The following is a 22,485-nucleotide window of genomic DNA, read 5'->3' on the forward strand; positions in this document are numbered from 1 at the left end:
TGTATGTATGTATGTTTTTTTTTACAAGGTTTCGGAAAACTAATGTTCTTATCCGGAGCCAACCCGGACGTTGTGTGGGACTCTCACCCACCAAAACCTCATCCTTGCCCTCTGCCTACATCCCCCGGCACCACAATGAACTATTACATCAGGGGGAGGCTGTGCTCTTGCACTTTTCCAATTATCACGCTTTCTAGCGTTTATCATTCAGGCATATCGAGGGGATGCCGTGCTCATGCACTTTGCAGTTATCAACCCAGGCTATCGTAACTGGTCATTTGCGCAGCTAGCTCGCAGTACCCATCAAGACGTGTACCGATTAGAAGGTGCCGACAGTCATAACGTGCACCCCGTCACAGCCACCCTCGCGGGATTTCTTGACCTGACGAGACGTGTACCGATTAGAAAGTGCCCTCCAACATGACGCGCACTCCGTCACAGCCACCCTCGCAGGGTTTCTTTGCTATGCCTATTTCAACAAACACCGATCTGAGTATTGGGACTATTTCGGGATAAATCCCATCCCCATACATATGAATCCAGTCTAGGGTTTTACCGCGCCCCGAATCGCGTTACTTTGGGGCGTCATATGCGGCTCAGAGAGGTTTGTTCCCTAGGCCACCTTTCGTCCAAAATAACTTAACTGGCGATGCTAGCTCGCTGTTCCGCTCTTCACTTACGCTGCAGATCAGACATTATGCATGCGATTGCGATATTGACGGCATTCCAAATGCTCTCGTTGCGACACATTTCCTCCACCATATTTTCGACGTTAAGACCGGAAGGCAGATCATCCCTCCATGCTGCAAATCTGGGACAGTCAAAAACTACGTGCTCTGCTGTTTCTTCTACGTTCCCACATTCCGGGCATAAGGGCGACCTGGCGTGCCCGAACCGGTAAAGGTATTGCCTGAAGCAACCATGACCAGACACGAACTGCGTTAGGTAAAAGTTCACCTCCCCGTGCTTCCTATTCACCCAAACCGAGAGAGTCGATATGAGCCTGTGGGTCCAGCTACCTTTCTCCATCAGTAGTCCTCCATCAGGTTGATGTCGATGGGAATCATCCCAGCGATTACGCTCACAGCTTCTGATGAGATAGTCCTGCACGCGCTCACAACTCGAATGGCCATTAATCGGGCCGTACTTCTCAACTTCGCTCTGTTGCGCTGAGTTTGGAATGCTGTAATCCAGGCTGGTTCGCTATACCGCAGTATCGACGATGATACACTGGCTAAGAGGCGCCTCTTGCTACTGCTTGGTCTAAAGTTATTCGGCATAATCCTAGAGAGTGCACTGATGGCTTTCGCTGCTCTTTCGCATGCGTAGTCAACATGACCGTTGAATTTTAGCCGATTGTCGATCATCACGCCCAGGTGCTTCACCTCGCGTTTTGAGGTTATGGTATGTTCGCCTACGGTAATCCCCACGTGTTGAACTGCTCTCCGATTACTCACCACTAGTACCTCCGTTTTATGGTGCGCTATTTGCAGTTTCGCGTTCTGCATCCAACTCTCCACCGTGCAGATTGACTCCGCCGGAGCCGCCAACGCCTCCACTTCCTCTAGCGATTCGCATGTAACCGTCATCACGATGTCGTCCGCTAAGCCGACGATTTCCACTTCCGTTGGTAGCTCTAGGGTTAGCACGCCGTCGTACATACTGTTCCAGAGAGATGGACCGAGTATTGACCCTTGTGGAACGCCCGCCGTGATCACGTTCGTTTCCTTTCCGAGGTTCATCCGGTATACTAGCATCCGATTCGTGAAGTAGCTCTTCAGAACGCGACACAGATAGTCGGGGACTCTCATTCTGTGGAGCGCTGCTGCGATGGCTTCCCAGCTGGCGCTGTTGAATGCATTCTTAACGTCGATAATGACCACTGCGCAGTAGCGGTTTCCTCTACGTTTCTGCTTGGACGCCTTCTGTGCTGTCTCGACGACAGTCCGGATCGCATCTAGTGTGAACCTTCCCTTCCGGAACCCAAACTGCCTTTGTGTTAGTCCGTAATCGCCCTCCGTATATATGGATAGCATGTTCAGGATAATCCTTTCTAGCAACTTTCCCAGTGTGTCCATCAGGCAGATTGGTCGATATGATGCTGGATCCCCCGGCGGTTTTCCTGGTTTTGGCAACAGTGCCAACTTCTGGATTTTCCACTTGTCTGGAAAGTGTCCCTCGTTTAGGCAGTTTTGCATCACCGTGCGGAACATGTCTGGAAATGCATGGATTGCCTCCTAAGAGCTGCATTGGGGATCCCATCCGGGCCCGGCACCTTCTTCATCTTCAGGTCTTTCGCGATTGAATCAAGTTCGTCATTGGAGACTCTTCTCTCGTCAGCGTTCTCATCCTCTAGCACCCGGTAAGGGGTAGGGGCCAGGACGTTGGCTCGTGTTCCGGGAAAAGTCCTTTAATTATCATTTTTAGCTTATCTGGGCATCCTTCGGCTGGCATTTCTGGGCCCCTGATGCTTGCCATCACTATTCGGTATGCATCGCCCCAGGGGTTGGAATCGACTGCTCTACAAAGCTCCTTAAAGGAGTTTGTTTTGCTCTGCTTAATCGCGTATTTCAGTGCGGCCTTGGCAGCGCGGAGGTCACTTCTTCTTTCCTCTCTAGTCTCGGTACTTCTTGCTCTCTGGAAGCACCTTCTAGCTCTGTTGCAGTTAGCTCGTTATGCATTGAGTGACTCGTTCCACCAGTAGAACGGACGCCGTCGGTTTTTAGGCTCCACCTTCCTCGGCATGGTTGTGTCGCATGCTCTGGTTAGCGCATCGGTCAGCTCGTCAGCATCACAATTCTGGGCTTCGCTGTGTGGTCGTAGTGCCTCAACAAAGAGGTCCTTATCGAATGCCTCCATTTTCCACTGCCGCTCTCGAATTCTTCCTGTTTGTGCTGCCACGGGGTTCCGTTGGCCGATAGTGTACCGTATAGCTTGGTGATCACTGTACGTGAACTCTTCGCACACTCTCCAGTTAATGTCGGTTCTCAGCGACGGGCTGCAGAAGGTGACGTCGATGATAGATTCTCGGCCATCTCTGCGGAAGGTGCTGGTGATTCCAACGTTGCTCAGCTCTACTTCGAGCGTTGCCAGTGCTTCAAGGAGGCTGGCTCCTCTGGCGTTCGTACATCTACTTCCCCATTCGGTTGCCCAGGCGTTGAAGTCACCTCCTATGACGATCGGTCTCCGTCCAATGAGCTCACCAGTTAGTTCGTCCAGCATGCGGCAGAATTGTTCCAGCGTCCACCTTGGGGGAGCATAGCAGCTGCACACGAAGACTCCGTTAATTTTGGAGACCACGAAACCCTCGTGTCGGTTTGTAACCACCTCCTGGATGGGATATCTGCCCGTCACCAATATCGCGGCCATTCCTGCTCTGTCTGCTATCCACTTACCGTTATCGGAGGAAATTCGATACGGCTCCGGAATGATTGCAACGTCGCACTTCGTCGAACTCCAATGAATGTCAAAAGATTGTGCCCACTTGTGCTCAATATCCGCCATTATTGCTCGTGGAAAGCTGGATTAAATATTGATCTCTTTTCTAAATACGCCCTTTTGAACAGTTACGCTTGACGAAAAAAAAATTAAGATTCATGGAAAATGAATCCTTACGTGGTATCCAACACATCAGCAAAATTGCATTTCAATTAATAATAGTCGAAACAAAAATGGCTCATTTTCCAGTGTTTTAAGCAGGAAGTGCTCTGAAACATTTCAATCGTAATTTTCTTCTCTTATACTGTTACCTATAATTGGAAATGTTTGGCATTTTATGTAGAAAAATACAATAGTTGCTCGCAGTAAATTGAAGCTTACAAATATGGCTAACTGACTTTTAGATCCATATTCAGACACTAAGAAATAAAAAAATAATCTAGTAGAAAGGCCAGGTCACTCCGCTAGGTGGATTAATTCGGGTTTTTTTGTAGTTATTGAAGTATGGTAATAATCTTAGACTATTACGTTAGTTCGTTATGTAATAGATTTTGCAGTTGTTAAAAAATTAGCAGTCTTCGTATTCTTAAAACAAGAAATGAAAACATGGTGTTTATACTAGAAAAACTCGAAAAAAAATTTGAAGGCAATTTCTCCCACTGAAAAAATGGACGTATATTTTTTTCACCCCATATATTATTTCATATAAAATGTGTTCGAGTTATATAAAAAATTGCTTGAAGTTTTTCAACATTTTCTCAAAGAGGGATAATTAATAGAATCATAACTGAATAATTTAAGAAAAATCAGTTTTTCAATTTTGATTGCGATTTTCTCATTTTCGTGTTTTGTAACATGCTACATGCTATGCTTCCAGCGGCAGTACAAATCTTCATTTTCATGGATAATGTGATCCGACATGAATCTCTGCTCTGCTATTTTTTTCGCAACATATATCTCGCGTATTTTCCTATGCTTATGCTTATGCTACATATATCTCACGTATTTACCTGCAACCTAACTCAAATATCTTTATCATTTGATAGTGAAACAACAGAGAGCACTGTACCGAAAAATTTACCACATGGGCGAAATAATGATGGAAACGCAAAAAAAAATAAATAACATAGAAAATATGCTAGCGAAGATATTAGACCAAAACGGAAATACAAACAGTGAAATTAAATGGCCAATAACAACAATTGAAGGATTAAATTTAATCGAGACTGAGATAAAAGCAAACAATATCCAGATGGAAAGGGCGCTTAGGAAGAAAATGTCCATGGGGAGCAAAAAGTCCTTATATGCTTTCGTCGCATACAGTTTTGAAGGATTACTTTTCCATAACACTCGTTGGACTTGGACGGGCAATGTACCAAATAATGTGATCCCGGGATCAGTGCCCAAATCAGAAGCAGCAAAACATCTGGCCGTTGTAGAACTTTTAAAAGGTAAGAAGCAAAGAATTATTATAGAGATAAATATTTTGTTTATTCTTTTGACGTAGGACTACGTCTTTGTTTACTATACAGGGTAAAAGCGACATTGTGAAAACGAAAATAGAGGCGTAACGTTTCAATGAAAGATTTCAAATGCTTATAACTACTATACTGCTGAACGAAAATATTATTTCGTTTCGTATTAACAGGTATAAACGTCGTTGGATAGATAAAATATCCAGCAATTTTATGTTAGCTTATAACTTTTTATACGCTTAATAGTGAAAATGTAAAGTTTTAGGGTCAAATTTCGCTAACACGAAGGAAAGCGGGGGCAGACTGCAGTGATAGCTACTAGTAATAGCTTTTCGATGCAGGATTCAGTGAATCGATGCCGATAACCCGCGTGCCTGGTGCCATCAGGTGTGTAAAACTGTCAAAATTTGGCAGACTAGACATCCATGGATGGCGACAATTGGGTCCTAAAGCCCTATCTCGTTTTTGGTTTGTATCCATAAAGTTAGGGCTAGAAGCAATTTAATTTTTGATTGTACGGTGTGTTTTAACCGTTATATGTTCGACAGGGTACCCGGGTACCTTTTCAGCTTTCAAAGTACGAAATTCTAAAGTTTTCTTTGATCAAGGATACTGAAACTCTGTGACATCTAAGAAGTAGTTAAATTGCAACTTTTCATAAAATAAGTTTTCATGTAGCACTTAAGGGGGTGGAATGGGGGGGGCTTCGAATTTTTTTACCCCTTAAGTGCTCGACAAGGGTACCCGGGATAGGTTATTGGTGTGTGGATTAATGGTGGGAACTGAGAATACTGTTTATCGGACAATAATCAAGATAGACTTTTATGTTTATGATGTTATGAGTCGCAAGCTAGCTGCTTGCCGATTTGTTTCCAACGAAAGCTGGTAACCGACTGATGACGCGCACCGTAAGGCAAAGGCAAACAATGTTTCAAATACAACCTTTAAAATTATGCTACGAATGTGACTCGAAAACTGGCTGTCCGATGTGTTGCAAGCTAACTGCTTGCTGATGTTTCGCCAACATAAGCCGGTGACCGAACGAGGCAAAGGCAAACAATGGTTCAAATACACTCGAAAACTGGCTGTCCGATGTGTCGCAAGCTAGCTGCTTGCCGATGTGTGATGTGTCGCCAAAGATAGAGTCAGTAGGATCGGGTAATTTTTCAAATAGACCTATGCGACAATGAGAGATTCTCTCCGTGTCTCCTTGCTTCCGTTATTTACACCGATACAAATGCATTTCAACACATCAACTTTACATGAATCGGTTGTCGGAGTCACTAGTTAGCTAAATGTTTTGAAAATTTTCTTTTGTATGCATTTATGTAGCCGTGAAAAGTGGAAGAGAGGAGACGCGAAAAGAATCTCTCATTGTCACATAGGCCTATTTGAAAAATTACCCGAGAATTATTCCAATCTACAACTTTACTTCGTTGTTCTTATTGAACGAAAGGACGAAGGAAAAAGTCCCATTTTTCTGATCGCGCTTCAAAATAAACAACAAATTTTGCATAATAAATCTGCCTAGAATTAAAAAAGAAGAAAACTTATCCAATTTAATTCTACTATGTATATTTTATTCACGACAGATACGTATTTCGCCTATGACCTGCAGGCTTCCTCAGTGTCTGTTTTTGTTTGTTTTGTTGGGTTCGAAAACAGACACTGAGGAAGCCTGCAAGTCGTAGGCGAAATACGTATCTGTCGTGAATAAAATATACATAGTAGAATTAAATTGGATAAGTTTTCTTCTTTTTTAATTTAAGGTTTCGTATTCTACTAAGACGCTCCAAAAATTTCATTTAATAAATCTGGTTACATCGCATTAAAAGAAACTGTCTAGTTGACACAGATTTTTTGGATAATGCTCATGTATATCTTCTAAATATAAAAACGTACACCATTCGGACATCAGCAAATAAATTTTTTTTATGATTTTGCGCACTATTTTTGCAAGGAATAACACATATTTGTAAAACAATGTTTACCTAAAGCATATTTAGATGCATGTCAATAATTAGAGGCAAAGCTTTCCGTTTTGAAGATAGAGTCCATATAGTTTGAATTGTCTAAAAATGCAGTCAAAAAAGCATTCGAGAGGCTTACTATTAGTTGAAATAAATGTGCTTTCTCGCTTAACTACTGCCTTGTAGGACCATATACATTCTTTATAATCTACTAGCTGACCCGACAAACTTCGTATTGTCACAAATTAAACTGTGTTATGCATAAATCGTGAATCTCGAATGACCTTTGTCACAATCTCGAGTTTTGCAAGTTTCTGAGCAGTTCATGGGTGTTTTATATACAAATTTTCCTCACAGAAAAAAAGAAAACAACTCCCCCCATTGCTTAACCTGATAAAATAAAGCGGATAGCATTGAAAGATTCGCCATCATTACAAACCATTTCGCCGAATACCATTTTGCGGAACACCAATTCTCGGTTGACCCTAACGCGGAATATAGAGTTTCGCAGAATACCATTTCGCGAAAAACCTTACGCGGGATGTACCATTTCACGGAAAATCTGTCAAACTCATGTTTTTTAGTCTTTGACCTTGAAATGCGGTCAGGCATTAATTTTAATATTTTTTTGAAACGAAGGTTCTACAATTGATGGAGGGACGGTAGGAGAAAGTAATGATTTTTTTTGGGAAAGCAGGGGAAAGAGTGAAAAAGAAGGGGGCGTTCCACTCTTTCCCCTCCTTTCCCAAAAAATTTTCATTACTTTCCCCTACCGTCCCTTCATCAATTATAGAACCATCGATTCAAAAATATATTAATAGAGGTGAGTAGATCTAGGAAAATAAAGTTCGATTAGTTTTTGAGTTACGCAAAAAATTCTGTTTTATTTGTATGAGAGTCCTTATCCCCTTACCACAGGAGTGAGGGGTCTCAAACCATCATAAAAAAATTCCTTCTTCCAAAACCCCCCACATGCCAAATTTGATTCCATTTGCTTGATTAGTTTTCTAGTTATGCGGATATTTGTATTTCATTTGTATAGGAGCCCCCCTCCACTACTGAAGTGGGGAGGGGTCATAACTCCCCTCCTAAAGAGGGTAGGAGTCTCAATTTACCGTAGAGAAAAAATTTACCTGCAAAATACCCACAAACGCCTACAAAAACACCCACATGCTAAATTTGGTTCCATTTGCTTGATTAGTTCTTGAGTTATGATGAAATTTGTATTTCATTTGTATGGGAGCCCCCCTCCTAAAAAGGTAAGGGGTCCTAATTCATCAAAGAAAAAATCCATGCCTCCAAAAACACCCACATGCCAAATATGGTTCCATTTGTTTGATTAGTTCTGGAGTTATGAGGAAATTTGTATTTCATTTGTATAGGAGCCCCCCCTCCTAAAGTGGGGAGTGGTCTCAATTTACCATAGAAAAAATTCTTGTCTCCAAAAACACCCACATGTAAAATTTTGTTCCATTTGCTTGATTAGTTCTCGAGTTATGCAGAAATTTGTGTTTCATTTGTATGGGGGCCCCCGTTCTTAGTGGGGGAGGGGTTTCTAACCTTCCCTGGCCCCAAAAAGCCCTATATGCAAAGTTTTACGCCGATCGGTTTAGTAGTTTTCGATTCTATAAGGAACATTCGGGCCAATCCATTTTTATAGATATAGATTTGTATGGAAGCCCCCCCCCCCCCTCTTAGTGGGGGAGGGATCGCTAACCATCATAAGAACCTTCTCTGGCACCAAAAACCCCTACATGCAAATTTTCACTCCAATCGGTTCAGTAATTTTCGATTCTATAAGGAACATAGGGCAGACAGAAATCCATTTTTAGAGGCATAGATTTGCATGGGAGCCCCCCCTCTTAGTGGGGGGATGGGTCTTTTGCCATCGAGAGAACCTTCCCTAGCCCCAAAAACCCCTACATGCAAATTTTCACGCCTATCGGCTCAGTACTTTTCGATTCTATAAGGAGCATAGGGACAGACAGACAGACAGACAGACAGACAGAAATCCATTTTTATAGTTATAGATTTCAATCTGTTTGGGTAAAATCAACCAAATTTTCAAATATTCCTGTATGAAACGACTGAAGTTTTTGGAGCGTCTTAGCAGATAATTTTTTTTTACAAGAGCTCGTTTTAAGTCATTTTGATTAGAAATCGAATGATTTCTCATTATAGTTTTGAAATGGTTTCAAAAGATATTCAATGGGGCTTAAATCTGGACAGAATGCTGTTGTTAAGCGAGACAAAACGTTTATTTTAACTTTCTTTCTCTGCTGTCCGAATACTTTTTTGGTTTACTGTAAGTATTTGATGTTTAATATTTTCGCAAATTGATATTTCAGTTCATGAAAACGCATTCTTTGTATATTAATATATTTTCAAGAGCAACTTTTTCATGTTGAACGAGAAAAACTGAAAATCTAGAAGATTACGGAATAATAGAACCGATTATTATAATCTAAATATTATAACTGGACGATGCAGTCAGGTAGATACTAATAGAACTTTTTTTGCAGATTTAATTCATGACTCGTTCCCAGACGAAACTAATGCTTCTATCGAAACTACAATGAAAAAAGTGTTAAATAATCATAATGACACTTTGAAAAAAAAATTAAACAAAAATTCATTACGCGAATGATATATTAAATGTAAGACAAAATACATTCATTGTTGGCTGAACTGACTGGATGACTGAAAAATAATAAAAATACAGAAAAGTATTCAGTTCAATTTTATTATTTTTTAAGATGACAATTTTCTATCGATTCAATAACAATAAAAACCCAAAATAAACCGAATCGGTTCAAAATCGGTTCTATTGGACACGTCGGGCAGAAATCGTACAGAAATCCGGCAGAAAAATCAAAACAAAACCGTTAGGCGAAATTTCTGCCAGAATCGGTTGTTGCATTTCTGCTAGTTTTCACGGGTGACGGCGGCCAGAATTCCAGCAGAATGTCTGGCAGAAAAAGTTTTTCGCTGCCAGATTTTTGTTCGATTTCTGCCGGACGCGCCTAAGCGGGGTACCCTGCTCGGGAGCATGGTTACCCGCTTAGGCGCGTCCAGCAGAAATCGAACAAAAATCTGGCAGCGAAAAACTTTTTCTGCCAGGCATTCTGCCGGATTTCTGGCCGCCGTCACCCGTGAAAACTAGCAGAAATGCAACAACCGATTCTGGCAGAAATTTCGCCTGACGGTTTTGTCAGCCAGATTTTTGTTCGATTTCTGCCAGCCATGACGGACAGAACCGATACCGAAACCGATTCAACCGGTTTGTGTTTTTTGCATAACTTTTTAATTAAAAAAAGCTGTCATCAATAATAAATACAATACAATACATAGATACATTTGCGCATTTTACACTACTTTATTGTTCATTCTTACGTTCAGCTTATTTTTGTTAGTTTTCGGTGCATTTCAGAAGCTGAAACCAGATGAGCGGGACCTTTGGTCTGAAAACAAAAAGAATGCACGGAGCACGCACGTTATTGGAATCGACCATTTAAAACGTTTCGTGAGGCTTTAAAAACAGAAACTAAATCCCTCAGAAACACGTTGAATATTATTTTCTTACCTGTAATGCAGAACTGCAACATTAGGCAGCATTGTGTGAAACACGTATCTTCCATTTTAAAATGTCATTTTTGACATACAGAAAAGCGAGCGAAAAACGAAGAAGACGAACCGGTTCTGAATGTCAAATTTTGCCGGCGCCATATTGATTCTGTTCGATTTCTGCCGGGCATCCGAATTTTTCCTAAGCGGGTAGCTTTAACCAAGTTCTGAGAGCCAATGAGATATGCACAGGTGAGGAAGAGAGCTTCGACAAGTTTCACTGATTTTTCGTTAGATTTTTTTTACATTGGTATGGATGCTTATCGCATTATAAATATGTTCAAACAACCCGGGTTGCAATGAGATGAATTTTATCTATCAAATAAAAGCAAATGAACATCAAAAATTCCTCCGATTTTAACACGGACAGAAAAAAACAATATTTTCATCCTCACCTTATATGCTCTCATTGATCAAAAAAACTAACAATCCGTCAAATATGAAATGGTTCACATTCTGAACTAATTTTAACCACTCAAGGAGAAATAACCATCGAACTGTCAAATTTTAACCAAAATAAAAGTTAAAAATTTCGCGAAATGGTTCACAGCCTTAGTTTGCTACTTACTGCTCGAGGGGTGGTCTATTGAAGGATTACTTGTTGATTACATAAAAACCTTTTACACACTTTTTGTTAATTAGTCTGTTCTCTGTGACTATAGTAATTAATCTCTTGTGATTACTATTTACACAGGTACTATTGTCAATTGCAAGGAAAATTGTACCATCCAAAGTGCGATATCGCTCATAAAAGTGCTATTTTGCATTAAATCGTTTTGGTCTCTTCGGCGCACTTATTGCATGGAATATAACGAAAAAGTGCGCCGAAGATACCGAAACGATTTAATGCAAAATAGCACTTTTATGAGCGATATCGCACTTTGGATGGTTCAACTTTCCTTGCAATCAGCAATATAAACAGCCATATTGAATTTTGTGCGTGACGTATGAAAGTTCAAAAAGCCATACGATTGCACTGTGAATTTGTTATTTTTGCTATTTTTTCATTGTTTACGGATATTTGTATTTCCGATATATTTTTACGTGAATCTCCGTTCAATTTTTGGCAACATCTAGCCGGCGTGCAGCTTAATAAGGGTAACTATTATTTATTTAAAACCGATTTTGATTTTCGGTTTCATGTCTTATCTGCAGAATGGTACGTTGCGCGATTGAGGATTGTGCAAATTTATAACAAGGAAAGGCAGAAATTACAAAACTAATACTACATCAATCCACAGCTTCCTGCGAAATGCTTTCGTCCGATAATTTATCCTGAAAGGTTTCACACGCAGCACTTGCAACATCTATTAATATATACTAATATATTTGTGACAGCCAGTATGAGTATTGGATAACCTGAATCCAACGTATTAATAACATGAAGTTGCTTATTTGTTGCGTGTTTCAATACTGTAACCGGTGAAGTTTTTTGCAATTTAAACAAGACCTAATAGTAACATGGAAGATGTTGCAAGTGCTGCTTGTGAAACCTTTCAGGATAAATTATCGGACGAAAGCATTTCGCAGGAAGCTGTGGATTGATGTAGCACAGACAAACAGACGAGACACTCGCGTTAATTCCATCGTCCAATCAAAAACCACTCATTTTTCAAAAAAGCATGTTTCGCAACATGACCCCACCGCGGCGCGCGAGTGTTGCTTCGAGTTTTCAGTATAAAACCATACAAATGTAAAAACCCTACAGCATAAAATCCTGCAAATGCAAGCTACTCCGCAACATGCATGACAGAGGGTGCTAGTGTGCAAGCAAAATGTGTAGGACGGTGGTTTTTAAAGGATTTTCTTCTATATGTGTCATGTCAGTTGGTCAGTGCTTGAAGATTCTTCTTACGAAAAATGCTGCGGAAATACTACGTAGTCAGCTGCAGACGGGGCTGCTGATTATCTAAACGGTAAGCGGGTCCGGCGGGTAGGGTTGCCATGTGGCCGGTTTTTCACCTGCAAAGCCGGTGGCCGGTCAATTCTGCAAAAAGGCCGGTTTTCCGACATAGGAAGCCGGATTGGTACTTTTTTCCTGATTTGTTAAATTTTCTGAGAAATTTATTAGCAATCCTGAGCAGTGGATCATTGAAAATAGCCAGTTTTGCAGTGACAATACTTTGCTTCTGGGTTCTGGCGGTAATATACATTAAATTGTCCACCAGCACCAGAAGCAACTAGTTGTCTTCTATAATATCTTCAATAATCCATGCAATGTTCGTTGTGGTTTCGATTCCACGACTACCTAAATAATAATAATTACCGCACATTACACATTCCAGGCAAATCCTCTAGTAATATGCTGCCACAAACACAATTACCAATTCGGCAACACTTTTTTTTTGTTTATTTTATTTAAACAGTTTTGGCAACCAGTAAGAATTGGATCAATCTTCCTAATCAGCATTAAGTTGCGTGAATCGCGAGATACGTTTCGTGGAACGTGCGAGTTACCACGCATATTTTGCAAATTGAACAAGCCAATCGAATTATTTATAGCATTATATGATATATTAAGGGTGACTAATCCATATGTTGTTAGTAAATCAATAGTTTAAGTTTGAACATTTCAGGTAGATTACAAAACTTATAGCGAATTCATAAACTAATCTGGCTCAGGTCGATTAGCACTCAGTTTTAATCGAAGTGCTGTCAAAGCGTTCATAAATTAACCGAGATTGCATGTCGGTTAAACTGACAGCATTCAATTTGAAGCGCAGGTTAAAACTGTCTAGCATTACGGTTTACGGGTCGATCTGTCAAACTGCCCGTATCGTTCATAAATTTCGGGTTCGAGTCAGCACGAACCCAGGTTAATTTATGAATTCGCTATTAGTCTTCCCTGCCTACACGAAACACAAGTTTGTTTACTTGCTCATTTGGTGTCTCGATTTGACGGTTCGATTGGTGTTTTATGCCACGCTCTTTGCGCGTTTGTAGAGTATCTACCGTCTGTAGTTTGGACCAAAGAATCTCAAATTTACATAAAACAATGTAAATGTGCTTAACTTGTAGCTGGTAGACTGTTTGAAAAAATCTAAATCGAAAATTTTCCCTGCGGGCGCTATGGACATTTCTTTGTTTTCTCGGACATAGCTTTTTTCAATAACTCCTCCCTCTTGGAACAAATATCATGGAATAAACATTTTTTTATGAAAATATAGCAAATTTTCTTAGCAATGCAAAAATAATATGTATCTGGTTCATCAATCAGAACAATTTGAAATGTCAAAAAATGACTTACCGGATCAATTGCAGGAACTTTAATACCCATATTGTTATATTTTATCTTAGATCCGATCCGATCCATCTTGTCAAAGGAAACTACACGGTATCAATTTCAAGACTGTTGGTACATATATTACTGATATTCTTTCAATACGAGTGGTTTGCCGGACACTCTTTCGAAATTGCGAATCTCGGGGAACCATGTATTGTTTGATATCAAACTGATTTAATTTATTTCAATTAGATAAATTCACGAATCCAATGCCACCAGTTTCGTTCAAATCGGTTGAATATTGTTAAAGTTATACGCTATGGCGGTTTTACCCCGTTAGTGGGCGTGTTTCACCCCGCATGGAAAAAATACTCTATTTTTTGGACGTGTTTTCAAATCGCAATAAAAAATAAAAAATCATTACAGATATTTATGTTTTTATTTTTTACATGTAGATAATAGATCAATTGCTCATTTAACCCTCTAACGGGCAACACCGTAAAAACGATGCGATCAAGCTAATGACTATTTTATCATGAAAGTACACACAAAAAAACCTTAAGTTCTGTTTTTCATGCAAAGATAATTATCTAGTGGAGCGCCAGGTAAGAAAAAGTCCAATTTCTCTTTTCCTTTTTCATGTCTAAAGCTCTGCTCAGATATTTTTTCAATTCAGATATATTACAAAATTGAAACAATGCATGAAATTTACTCATAGAAAAACTTTTAAGGTCAATCATTTGGTTCTATATGTCCTTTTCCTTCAAAAGTAAAAAAGGAATAATTCGCGCATTAATAATTTTCGGAATTTTTGTTTTTAAAAGATGATAATTTTTGAATGCATGGTCAGATTGTTATGATATTAGCACAAACTATACAGACAACACGCGAGCGATTTTTCCAAGTACCAGAAGGGACGTGGGAAAGTCACTCACGGTCCCTTCACAAGCACTCATTTTTCTCACTTTTCCAAAGAGTTTGGGTTCATCAATAGGTTAATATGGCAACGCTAAACAATCGTTTTTGGGGGGCTCCGTAGCCGCAAGGTTACCGAGTCTGCTTTGACAAGCGAGTGGTCGTGGGTTCGAATCTTAGTAGAATCAAGCCATTCTCGATGTCAAGTGACTTTAGCATGGGTTTATTCTCAGGCCCCTCCATTTACCCTTCCTTCGTGCTGAATTCTATATTTACCCTCTGAAGCCTCTTAACAGTGCAAATGTCCCTCCTATAGTTAAGTGTACTGGTCAGAGGTACGAATGAGTCCTCGCCAGGGACGGCTATAATATGGGATAGTGCTGACAGCGAGGAATAAGTGGGTAAAGTAGATTAAGCTTTGAAGGAAGGGTAAACCCCAATACACGCAAGCACGCATAAAATTTAATAAGCATATCGCTCACTCAATAGCGGTTATAGCAAAAAGAAATGCAGTGCAGGTCATACAGCAAACACCCGGGCGATATTACAATAGATCAACTATACTGGTCGCAGTAATGAGTCCACACATGGAAAAAAAAAACAATCGTTTTTGGTAACCATGCAAAACACTTCCCTGCCAAGCCAAGATAGCAAGCATAAACTATAAAAGGCATTAAGAATTTGCAGAAATGGTACTTTCGTTCTTCACAATGTTTTTTTTTTTGAGCAGGCAGCAACATTTTCCGAAAGTATCATTCATCACTATGTTAAAAACACTGAATAATTTTTTTGATACTTTTTAGTGCCTGCAACAAAAAAAGGCATTGGATCTTACCAAAAAGGACTTATGAATCCTGGATAAACTGGAAGCATTAACTCATGAATCATCGATTTACTTATGAATCCGCTTCAGATACGGGACTTACCCACATGAAAAGCTACTCCGTTTTAATTGAATGCCAAAATTATCTTATGATTAGAACCTGGGAATTAGAACCTTACCCATTGCAAACGATGATATTCTGGATAATATTATAAATGAGTACAACCAATATATAAATTGCAATTTGTAGTCATAAAAATCTTTGTTATATCACAGGTACGAAAATGTCCAATGAGTTTAAAGAAACACAGTCCCAGGAATCGTTTAGTTAAAATGCGAGTTTAAGTGTGTAAGTTCAATGTCTTGGACCAAACAATTACATCCATTTATGATGTTCCAACCCAAGCCTCGTCAGTTTGTTTCTGACATGGAATTTTTAGAAAAGGCAACGAACATTTCTGAAAGATTCATGAAATGTATAGCTTCTATTGGCATCCAGCATGAGTTCTAATTATACTTTGTTTATATATTACTAGCTGACCCGACAAACTTCGTATTGCCACAAATTAACCTGTGTTGTACATAAATCATGAATCTCGAATGATCTTTGCCACAATCTCGAGTTTTGCAAGCCCCCAGTGGGCGGCGCTTGCGACGGCGGGTCACCGGCAACACTCGCGACCGTCTCGTCCTGAATGATCTAGTGTTACTATAGATAGTTTTTGTGGTCTTGTATTGACTAATGTTTTATGGAAGAGTCTCGAATTTCTCGAGTTCGATTAGTTTTTGAGTTTCGCAAAAATTTCTGTTTTATTTGTATGAGAGTCCATATCCCCCTACCACAGGGGTGAGAGGTCTCTAACTATCGTAAAATAAATTCAAGACTCCAAAATCTCCCACATGCCAAATTTGGTTCCATTTGCTTGATTAGTTCTCAAGTTATAAGGAAATTTGAATTTCATTTGTATGGGAGCTCCCCTCTTAAAAGGGGAAGGGGTCGTAATTCACCATAGAAAAAATTTCTGCCATCTAAAACTCCCACATGCCAAATTTGGTTCCATTTGATTGATTAGTTCTCGAGATAAGAGGAAATTTGCATTTCATTTGTATGGAAGCCCACCCTCTTAAAGGGAGATGGGCCATAACTCGCTTTCTAAAGAAGAGAGGGGTCTCAATTCACCATAGAAAAAAATCTTGCGTCCAAAACCACTTACATGTCAAATTTGGTTCCATTCGCTTGATTAGTTCTCGAGTTATGAGGAAATTTGTTTTTCATTTGTATAGGAGCCCCCCCCCCTCCTCTTAAAGTGAGGAAATCCATAGAAAATAAACCATAGAAAATATTCTTGCCTACAAACACTCTAGAACTAATCAAGCAAATGGAACCAAATTTATCATGTGGGTGATAAATTTGGTTCCATTTGCTTGATTAGTTCTAGAGTTATGAGGAAATTTGTATTTCGTTTGTATGAGAGCCCCCCCTCTTAAAAAGGTAAGGGGTCCTAATTCATCATAGAAAAAATGGTTGCCTCCAAAAACACCCACATGCCAAATATGGTTCCATTTGCTTGATTAGTTCTCGAATTATGAGGAAATTTGTATTTCATTTGTGTAGAAGCACCCCCTCTTAAAGTTGGGAGGGGTCCTAATTCACCATAGAAAATATGTTTGCCTCCAGAAACCTCCACATGCCAAATTTGGTTCTATTTGCTTGATTAGTTCTCGAGTTATGAGGAAATTTGCATTTCATTTGTATAGGAGCCCCCCCTCCTAAAGTGGGGAGGGGTCCCAATTCATCATAGAAAAAAAATTTGTCTCCAAAAACACCCACGTGTCAAATTTGGTTCCATTTGCTTGATTAGTTCTCGAGTTATGAGGAAATTTGTATTTCGTTTGTATAGGAGCCCCCCCTCTTAAAGTGGGGAGGGCTCCTTATTCACCATAGAAAATATTCTTGCCCTTGAAAACTTTCACATGCCAAATTTTGTTCCATTTGCTTGATTAGTTCTTCAGTTATGAGGAAATTTGTATTTCATTTGTATAGGATCCCCCCTCCTAAAACGGGTAGGGGTCCCAATTCATCATAGAAAAAAATTTTGTCTCTAAAAACACCCACATGCCACATTTGGTTCCATTTGCTTAATTACTTCTCGAGTTATGAGGAAAATTGTGTTTCTTTGGTACAGGAGCCCCCCCCCCCCTCTTAAAGTGGGGAGGGGTCCTAATTTTCTATAGAAAATATTCTTGCCCTCGAAAACCTTCACATGCCAAATTTGGTTCCATTTGCTTGATTAGTTCTCGAATTATGAGGAAATTTGTATGGAAGCCCCCCCTTTTAAAGAGGAGAGGAATTATAATTCCCATTATAAAGAATGGAGGGGTCTCAATTTACCATAGAATAAATTCTTGTCACCGAAAACACCCACATGCCAAATTTTCATGCCGATTGGTTCAGTAGTTTTCGATTCTATAAGGAACATACGGACAGACAGACAGAAATCCTTTTTTATAGGTATAGATAAGGAAAAATTTCTCAACCTGCAGCAACATTTTTTTACGCGAATTTTAAGGACCTTCATAGAAATGACCTTTTTTTTATTTTTCCAAAATCAAATATTTTGCAATTTTTTCTGTATAGACAATAGAAATACCTTTCTAATGAAGTATAACCACAGAGAACAGACTATCAGGTAATTGACAAAAAGTGTGTAAAATGTTTTTATGTAATACGAGTATCCTTCAATAGAGCAGTAAGTGGCAAACTAAATCTTGATGTCGCTGCCATCGGTGCTATGAACTCCAGCACAAAGAAATATTCTTGGAAATATTGATAACGGCTAGGACAGGACATGACATGTTGTATCGCAAAAGAGCCAGCTTCCTGATTGGCTGATTTCATGCGTGCAACTGTAGAAACAAAAATTCACAAGAGAAGCGCAAAAGTGTTGCTGGAAACCACAGCAAACACTGAGACCATCAAATTTTTAACGTTACTAGAATTTTAACAGTTTGTTTAACGCGGCGTGTTAGCATAAAACAAACTAAACTCAAGTGAAAGTGTAATTCGGCCGAATTGAATCTGTTTTGTGTAATTAGTGATCAACTAGGACAAGTGGCTTCTATCATAAACTGGAGCTGCATTCTTGGAAACACTTTTCATTGCCGTATAGTAAATTTTGAAAGGGAATCGCCAAAACAATAAACATGTCCTGTCCTAGGATAAGGGTACATGGACATTTTTTATGCGTTTGGCAAACTATTTCTGGAGGGCGCTACCGACAGATTTTACACACAAAAAATCTGTAAATCTGTTCTCTGTGGTATATAACACTCATAATTAAAACATTCTGATTAAGTATTTTACGGACTGAAAACAAAATTGGACTGAACCTGTCGCAGTCTCCCCTACAATTGGCAGTACGAACTACGAAGTCTGCCGGGTCAGCTAGTTTCTGTAATAAAAATAAAGCATATCAGGTATTGTGCACTAATGCTTTATGTTAATTTCCCTTACTCATCTTGGTTTCTGTTGTAATTACGCCGATAATTATAACTTGAACCTGAATCATAGTCGTGCGCCGGTTGCGACCTGATGGATCGATAGATTGTAGGACCCAAAACACCTGCTAAAAGCATAACAACAGCAACCGATGCTGTAAACATGGTTCCAAACAAACCTTGCAGCATATTTTTTCCTGATGCTGGTAAACTTTATCCCTTCAAAAATATTTATTTCTATCGTCAGTTGTTTATATTTACCAGATAGTTATCGTATTTATTATTGGCTTGGTTTTGTGTACAAGTACCTGTGACGTTGTGACTTAAACCTCGACTTAAACTTTAACCACAGAGAACAGACTACCAGGTAATTGACAAAAAGTGTGTAAAAGGTTTTTATGTAATCTACGAGTAATCCTTCAATAGAGCACCCCTCGAGCAGTAAGTGGCAAACTAAATCTTGATGTCGCTGCCATCGCTGCTATGTAACTCCAGCACAAAGAAATATTGATAAAGGTACATGGATATTTTTTGATGCGTTTGGCAAACTATTTCTGGAGGGCGCTACCGACAGATTTTACACACAAAAAATCGATTACTTTCTTCGAGCCTGTTAATCTGTTCTCTGTGCTTTAACTAACTGGTGTTGGCAGCTACTTAGATTTGCAGAATAAACAAGGGGTTTTAAGCAGGGGCTTGCGATGGGTGCCATGTTTTTGTTGCCAACATCTCAGTACATCTCGACAAGGTTGGCACCAAATTTACCTGTCAGACGGGCGCTTTTCCTGCAATAAGGTTTTGCACGGGCGAGCATAACCTCGCTTTTTTGACGTCTATCAGTGGTTTGTTTACATCGACTTATAGAATGCGGGTTAAAATGATTAAAGTTACATATTGTTAAGGGCGTCTGCGGCAGGTAAGAAAAGCACAAAAACTGCCATTCCGAGTAGTTTAGAGGGTGACACTGCTGGACAATACGCTTTTAAAACGTTTAACTTTAGTTTATGCATGTTGTGTTTGCCTAACAAATAGTAAACAAACCACGAGTGGATGTCAAATGGATGAATTGCGTTCATTCGTGACGTCACCTTGCAAAACCTTATAGCGCCCTTCGTTAAGTCGACTGTCAAACACCGTTCGTTAAGAAAGGGATAGCACCCCGCTGGTATTAAGTCTCTTGAGATTGCTGACAGCTACCGTACGCACAGTATCCCGCGTATACGTACACGCGATTTGTTGCTGCTGCTGTTGGTTTTTCCATGACGTTTTTCAAACTGGGGGAAAACAAACCACCAACACAACTGCAGATTAGCAAGCTCTCTGATGTGTTTTAAACAAGTAGCTGGTAGGCAGCCATATGTTTTCAATTCCAACATGTTAGCGTTAGCGTAAACGAGAAGTTATATACCGTGGACCCCCGTTCGTTTGACCATTTTTAATCTGAACACTTTTTAATTTGAACCCCGTTGGTTTGCACGACGTGCAAATTAAAAATGGTTCAAATGTCTTGTCTTGTCTTGATGTCATGTTGAGCATCATTTGTTTATGCAGACAATGCACATAAACACGATTTGTTTGTACTGACCTAGCGTGTTTAATCGGTTTCACATTTCGGTTTCCTAACGATTAAGATTGAAATCCGATCGGAAAATGCAATATTCGCACTTGCAACTGCCGACTAAAATAAACCACCAAAACAATAACAAAGAGCAGGGCGGCCAGTTCACACAGGTTTCAGCATATTTCGGGTTACCAGTTGTTCAAATTAAAAAGTAACCCCGTTAGTTTGCATGAGGAATCGTTCAAACGAACGGGGGTCCACTGTATTCGCCACTCTTCAGCTCTTCACGCAAGTTAGCTCTTCAGCTGTCAGTGGGGCCCACGACTCCTGAGCCCGCCTGATGTTAGCTTTCGTCAACGCAAAGCAAATGAGATAAAGGCAGGGCTGTCATTCGCTCACACTATGCGCCCAATGTTCCAATATTATGCCTTGTCGCACAGAGCGATTCGGCAACACACCTCTACACTCAAAATATATTTCACGTCGAAGTTACCTGAAAAGTTATGTGAATATTTTCCATCCAGCTTTTCCTGTACTATTTACGTGATTTCCAGGTAGTACGCACGCATACTAATGCGTTAACGTGAAAATCAGATAGATGTTATTATTTTTTCCAATAACAATCAGCTGAAAGTCACGTAAATCCCTGTAGAGAAATTTACGTGATTTTTCACGTGGAAAGGACGTGTGGATTATTTTGAGTGTACACTCAAAATATATTTCACGTCGAAGTTACCTGAAAAGTTATGTGAATATTTTCCACCCAGCTTTTCCTGTACTATTTACGTGATTTTCAGGTAGTTCGCACGCATACTAATGCGTTACCGTGTAAATCAGATAGATGTTATTATTTTTTCCAATAAAAATCACCTGAAAGTCACGTAAATCCCTGTAGAGAAATTTACGTGATTTTTCACGTGGAAAGGACGTGTGGATTATTTTGAGTGTACAGCTAATATGCACACAGCGTACGAGCGAAAGCAGAGTGGGAGCGAACGACAGCACTCGGTGAAAATCGCCCAGTGAGTGACAAACAGCACTTGGTGCTGCCCTTTGCCACACTCCGTGCGGAATTGCGCAAAAAAATTGTTTTGTATTTACAAATTTTCTGCCCTTTTAAAAGTGAAAATACACGCTGCACTGAACAACTAATATGGTCTATGTTAAGTTAGTACGGATCAGGCACCACAACAGTAAAAATGTTTTTTTCAATCACACCACTTCAAATGACCCAGCGCAGGGTGTACAATCCAGCCGCGCAGAGTGCGGCTCTTGGTGTGGTAAAGCACGCAGCAAATTTATCACTCTGCGTTTGCGACTGCCTTTTGTTGGTGCGCGTAAAACACGAAAGAGCGGGTTTAGCAAAAGAGACACTGAAGGGAATTTGTGGGCGAACACACACCGCATGGCGAGTGTTGTGTTGTTTAAGAATGTGTGTCTTTTGGTCTGCGCTGCGGTTTATGCCACCTCTGGATAAAGGTGCCAGTTAGCTGGTTAAAACCAGGGGGGATCTATCGGTAAGGAATTGTGAAACTCACATGTGAAGGGGCAGGCAGGTGACTATAATTTTCAATGCCGCTCTTGCTACTTTTTTCCTTACCGATTTGCTGCTCTTACCTGTATATGTAGCTTCCGAAAAGTTTATTATTGTGCTTTGCAAGAAATCTTTTCATTCTCGGAAAGTTCATAGTAAGCTGTCAAAATAATTCTGTATTGAGTGAAGCTGACGAATTTTCGTTAATTGAATATCGATATTTTTCACATATCGATACGTATACTCAGCTGAGAGCATAATCAGCAAAAATGCTCGCATCACGTGACGATCTGCATTTTACATTTGTTTTATAACACTCCGTTTGACTTGTTTTATAACGTGTTAACATTTACAAAGCTGTTATATGCATGCCGCAATTAACTATTTCGAAAAAAAAACTATCGAGATTTCGTCCACGAATATC

General features: G+C 39.9%; 1 long non-coding RNA gene across 1 annotated transcript; it reads right to left on the reverse strand.

Moving 5' to 3' along the window:
* Window positions 1–18,062: 18,062 nt before the first annotated feature.
* Window positions 18,063–19,374, reverse strand: LOC128737663 (uncharacterized). The gene is made up of 3 exons (XR_008412044.1): window positions 19,275–19,374; window positions 18,983–19,185; window positions 18,063–18,920 (listed from the first exon to the last, which is right to left on the reverse strand). It is a non-coding gene; the product is annotated as an uncharacterized LOC128737663 (long non-coding RNA).
* Window positions 19,375–22,485: the final 3,111 nt, after the last annotated feature.

Source organism: Sabethes cyaneus, chromosome 2, assembly GCF_943734655.1.
Source record: "Sabethes cyaneus chromosome 2, idSabCyanKW18_F2, whole genome shotgun sequence".
Taxonomy (NCBI): Eukaryota; Metazoa; Arthropoda; class Insecta; order Diptera; family Culicidae; genus Sabethes; species Sabethes cyaneus.